The sequence below is a fragment of the Cyprinus carpio genome, chromosome A7 (assembly GCF_018340385.1).
Source record: "Cyprinus carpio isolate SPL01 chromosome A7, ASM1834038v1, whole genome shotgun sequence".
Classification (NCBI taxonomy): domain Eukaryota; kingdom Metazoa; phylum Chordata; class Actinopteri; order Cypriniformes; family Cyprinidae; genus Cyprinus; species Cyprinus carpio.
The window spans coordinates 32,289,311-32,295,310 of NC_056578.1; positions in this window are offsets into that span (position 1 = coordinate 32,289,311).

Below are 6,000 nucleotides of genomic sequence, written 5' to 3' on the forward strand. Positions count from 1 at the left end.
TTTTTTCTAAATGAATGTGAAAATCATCTTGTTACTCACTTTACAAAACATAGATTGATTTAATTTCTAAGACACTTTGTGTTGGTAAAGTCATATGCGAGTAATACGTCCAACTATTATGAATTTCACACTGAAACGAAGAAAAGACCCTGCATAAAGCTGCTAATTGACCATTCATCACTGTGTCACTGATAGGGTGCGTTTCAAACAATTTGAGGACAAAATAAATGTATATATTTTATGTTTGTACTTTATTTAGAATATATTTAATTATCCCACAACATAATTTAATATAGACTTGTGAGTGCAGTTAAACAGTTTATTAGGAACAATCAAAGCTGACTTTCAAACTGAATTTTTTGCATCATTACTCCAGTCACACAATCCTTCAGAAATCCTTTTAACAATCTTATTTTCTACAAAAAATACTCCATTTATTGTTATTATTATCATTATTATTATTATTAATTTTGTTGAAAAGAGCTGAGAATATTTTTTTTCAGGTTTTTTAGGGGGGATAAATTGAAAGGAACAGCATTGTTTATTACATTTGTTACAGTTACATTTATTGGTACATTTATATTATTTACATCAAGCTTTTGAATGGTATAGTAGTGTATATTGTTACTGAAACTTCATAATATTTCACTTGATTATACATTTAGTCAGGAATTATAGTTTGGAAAAAGTCTTTGGAAAAAGTCTAACTAGTAAAATGTTTATATGTTATGTGAAAACTAGTACAAGTATATAAATAAATAAGAGACTTACTCATGTTTATGATCTCTGCTGGATAAAGTGCTTCATTCTTTTTTTCTGAGGAAATCCAAATCTCAAATCTTCAACCACATCACATCTTTTTGGGGTGAATTATGTCTTATTCCCTCTCATTGCGAATCAAACAGTAAAATAAAAAAAACTTGAAGAACAGTCTCGCTGCGCGGATGTCTTCTGTTGTGTGGGCGTATTCAAAAGCCGCGCGCTTCAGTGAAACATTTGAATCTCAAAAGCGTGTTCAGCGCGGGGGTGTGGTCGCATTAGAAGATAATGAAAGGGAGACGTGAAAAACGGACATCGCGTTGTTTTCATATGGATTACTTTATCACAGAATATTTGTTTTTCGGCAGCAACTTGTTTAGTTTAAAAAGTAGACATGTCAGGCTTTCTATAGATATCTCTCTCTCATGTCTCTGTGTTGAGTATTCACTGAGTTACAGTTCATTTTAATGACGGAGCAATTTTTAACTGAAGATCACCGCAGACAAAGGCTGCAGACAGCAGTCCTTGTTTGTTATCTTTATTATATAAGTGCACAAAGTTTTGTTGTTATTATGTCTGTATACAAAAAAAAGTAGACCCTTTACAGATTCGATTGATGTATTTCTCTTATCTGTACGATCAAAACTGAAAGTGTAATTTAAGTTCTTTTCGGGGTTATCAGGAGAAAATACCCCAAAACGCATATACGCGTTAATCGACTTCAGAGGGTTAAGAGAGACACCTTGATATGCAAAGGAACAATTGAAGACCAACCTGTATTTGCCGTTATGCTGCACGAGGTGATGTGGTATGAACCACGACTCCTCGTCTACCTGCTGGCCTTCTGGTGGTACCCTGACGACATACCCTGAGTCAAGGAGCTTCTGTATCTCATCTTCGCACACCTTAGCCCTCTCAGGGTCTCTACTCAGGTGTTTCTCAGTCTTCCTGAGGCTGGACAAAATGGATTCCGTAGTCCCCTTCAGCGGTGGAGCGTTTTTGGCGCACGAAGAGAGTGGAGTAGCGTGTAGCGCCAGACTCCGTCAACTTCTACTCATCGCGTCCTGGTCTCCAACATGTTTGCAGCCATCTGATCCTGTTTAGACCGAGTTATCACTTTCTCGCTGCGAGACAGAAGGACATCAAGCTGCCAGAGTCACTCAACATGCTGATAGACAGGGTCTCTCAGTGGTGTAAGAGAAGTGAACAAACACTGCGAGGAAGGTATCTGATGAGGGAGCAATCCATTTTGGTCCCTGGAGGACCCAACTGAGCTGCGTGTGTACAGCGACTGGCTGATCCCAATCTGATGGGCTCCTTTGGGGTAATCATCACCGATTAAAATTAGGGGTTGGAAACTGTCGAAAGATGGAATGGGGATCCCTCTGAGATGGTGATAACATCGCTGGAGCCTCTTGACAGGGTAGGGTAGGGTTTGCTCGGTAAGGGTGAGGAGAGGCGCGGTGAAGATACCTGTAAGGCTGTGCTTCTCCTCTGGCCTTGACTGCGGGGAAAGCAGCAAGTCAATTGACTGCCCCTTCAATTCTGTGATGTCATGTCGGATGGTACGAAGGGCCATAATCTCTTCTCTTCCCTCAATACCAAGCTGCTGGACAGCTGCAGGAAGGATGATACTCCGCTGAGCCCAATCATCCAAGATACCGTAAGTCGAAATAGACCTCTTGCCTCTCCACAGAAGCACTGGAACTACTTTCAGGTACACACGCCCTGTCAAACTGGGAGAAGTAAGATATGCTCGCTCGTGAGAGGTCATCAGCAAGCACACTGTTAGGACCATCCTGGGCAATGGAATGCAGGACTCCGAGATGTATATTACCACAGTCCCTGAAGGGCTTCCTCAAAGTACATTCCTCCCATTTATGACTCGTGCTTCCACATTTCCAGCATCTCTTCCCATCTTTTATCCACTTTAGAATCTAATCAGGTGAGCACTCAGTGATTTTGCTACACCGCGACAGGTAATGGATGATGACTGAGCATTAGCAGCATTGGTATGGACAGACTGCCCTGTGCTAGCTTCCATGGGCTGATCACTGCCATGATAGACTGCAGTGAATTGAGTATGGGGCTTAGGAACAGACTGGCAGTCCTTACGTGAGACCTGTACTCTCTCTGTCTGGTAGCGCTGCACCAACTTGGTAGATAAACGCTGTGCTTCTGCCTCTACCTTCAACCAGTCAGCAAGGTCGTGCAGGTTATATGGATTGAGGCTGTCAGTGTGCAATCGGCCTCGCAACTGTAAATGCTCTATAAAGCGGTAGTGTTTGGGCAACTTACTGAGTAGTCTGTCGACATGCCCCGTACAAGAGAGCTCTTGTCCCTGTGGCCCCTCGAGTGACATCAGCATACCAACTAGCAAGTCAACATTGAGTGGAAAACTCTGAAAGGCCTTTGCATCCCCAACTCTGATATCAGGTGAATTCAGCAGGGCTGTGATCTCGGTTTGTGCTAGTTGATGAGGCTGGCCATACTGTCGTTGCAATGCTATCATCGCTGCCTTATATATATATGATGCCGGCATGCTTGTGCAATCAACCCAGCTTCCTCCAGAACCATCTGCTCCATCAGTACCCTGTACTTATAGTGCTCGGTAAGCTCTGTGTGAGGATTGAGAAGATTATCCAAGGCCATCTTCAGGTCGGTGAACTCCCTCTCACTATCGTTCACAAGCTTAGGCAAGGCTGCAATGGGAACTGGTTGTAGCTGGGGTGTAACTGGCATAGGCTGGTAAACCGGAAAAGGAGGTGGTGGCTGGCGAACCACTGAAGGGGGATACCAGGGCTGCACAGGAGTGTGGACGGGAGGCTGAGCAGGGTGATACCCAGCGGTCTGTAGCGGAGGGCGATACGGGTTGGACACAGCGAACGACTGCCGTGTGGCTTGGCTCGGCATGTGAGCCTATAACTGATATACAGGGGGCACTAGGGGCCTGTATGTTGTAGTGGTCAAAGGCAGCTTCACTGAGGTAACAGTATGTGGTAGTGATGAGGTAAGCTGACATGCAGGATCTGCTCTGCTGAACAGAACTGCCTGCTGTGGGATTACATGTGGAACAGATAAGGGGGAAGCACCACGGTATGTCGAAGTAGTACCATGTGCAGCAGGAAGGGTAGCTCGTGTTACGTGCCACAAAACTGACTGCTGAGAAATATCAATGTGGGCTGTCTGAGCTTGAAATGACTGGCCTAAATGCGGAAGCAGGACAGATGAGACTGCAGTAGCCCTCGGTCTGACTACAGGTGGTGAAATAGTTTGGGCTTGTACATCTACCTGGAATGTGGGCGATGCAGCACCACTGCTGAATGAATCACACTCGGATGGGCTGTGATACCCCGGAGGAGCTACTGAAGAGCTAGGGATGACCGACAGATCTCTCAACATCCAACTGATGACTCATAGCGGAAACTTCTCCATACAGCACCAGTGATAGATCACCCATGGGCAGCTGCTCCACAGTCGAGACTGGCTCAGCCTGTCCCACTGAGGTTGAAACTGTCGCTGCTGGAGAATCGCATTCCTTGGTAGTAGGTTAGGAACTGTTGCGAAACGAACATGGTCCTGTTATGAGGGGACTTAGGCAAGGCTACATCATAAGCTGGGCAAAAACCGTGTGGAAATCTGTCGTGCCTCTTGTCTGTGTGCGACACCGTGTGTCGGATCAGGGGAATGAAGCAGGCTATGTTTGCTCAGCATCACCGCAGTGAAATTATAGCATCTGGCTCCCAGGACCAAAATGTAGCGGACTTATAGATCGGGTACGGGGTGTTGCTTTCTACTACACCACTTGCCTTCGGTAAAGAAGTATGACAGGATGGACATGGGGCACTGTTCCACGCTTTATCTGAAGTATTTTAGGGTTTACAGCCGCTGGCCAACAACATTGCTCCAATTTTACTGGATATTTGTCCCACTTAGGCCACCAAGTGTTTAAAGGTGGTCTTGTCTGAAAATAAACAGAAATAAAACACACATCAGTTTTTCTCTGCTAAATGTAACTTACATACGTGTAAGGAACCGAACAACTTGCTAATGTCACGTTATACATTTAATCAATATGAGAGGATTTAACAGTTAGTGAGCATCCACATTTTGAATCGACCGGTATGATCTTAAAATATAACAACCTTTATCAAATATTGTTAGGTGCGGATTACACAAGTGTGCACATACACAGAGTCAAATGATGCGCCTGTGTGGTGGTGAAAACTAAGGCATATTAATGTTCGAAGCCTAATAGAAGCAACTGCCTAACGATGTGCCTTCATCAAACACTTCAGGAGCACTTCCGCGACAGAGTGACAGCATTAAAAAATCACACAGCGAGTATAACTTCAGTTTTGATATGATCACATTTTTAAAAGTACACTTCATTTGGTAACCTAATCAACACAGGTGGTCAACACCATGGCATACTAGAAGGTTCATTTCCTTGTCCATTCCTGGCAATGCCGCATTAACCTTTGGGCTAGGCGGTGCTAAACGCCCCAGGGCTCCTACGAAGGCGGGTGGCACCATCATTGGCTATGGAGTAGATTGACGGAAATCAATAATGCGGATCGAGCTTGGAGCCCCACAACGCCTTCACTTTTTTTGGGGACTATTACTTAGTACAGTGTTCCCATAACTTTCATCTCATTCGAAGAATGAGCCCAGAATCCCGAAAATCCGAATGAGCTTGGTATGTTTAACATCCAAGGAATTTGTTTCGTGGTACAGAAGAAGTTCTGCAGAGTGCAACAGGATGACCGCGACAGAACCAAAAACCACAGATAATAAAGAATAAAAAAATAGAATAAGGTAATGAATAACAATATACATATTGACCAATTGTCTGTGGCATGTATATCACAATAGACAGTTTTGTGTGTACAGGTATCTTATGTGCAAATTTTGAAGTGTAAGACCTAAGTCTGGGTGTTAGATAAATGAAAGTCTGTGAGTTGTAGAAACTAGTGTTGTGTGTTCCACAGTTAGTGTAAAGTGTTTTTCTGCGATGGATTGCCCTGAGGGAAGAAGCTGGTCCTTCTTTCTCCCCTTTCTGTGCTTCAGAGCTCCTGTAGCGTCGAACAGATGGCAGGCAGAGTCAAAGAGGAGGGTGTTACTGGAATGTGCGGGGTCCAGAAGTGATTTTGCTAGTCCTTTTGCTCATTTGTGATTAGTACAGTTCTTGAATAAGAGGGAGGGCTTTTTTTTGTACCAATTATTTTGCTCCGCAGTCCT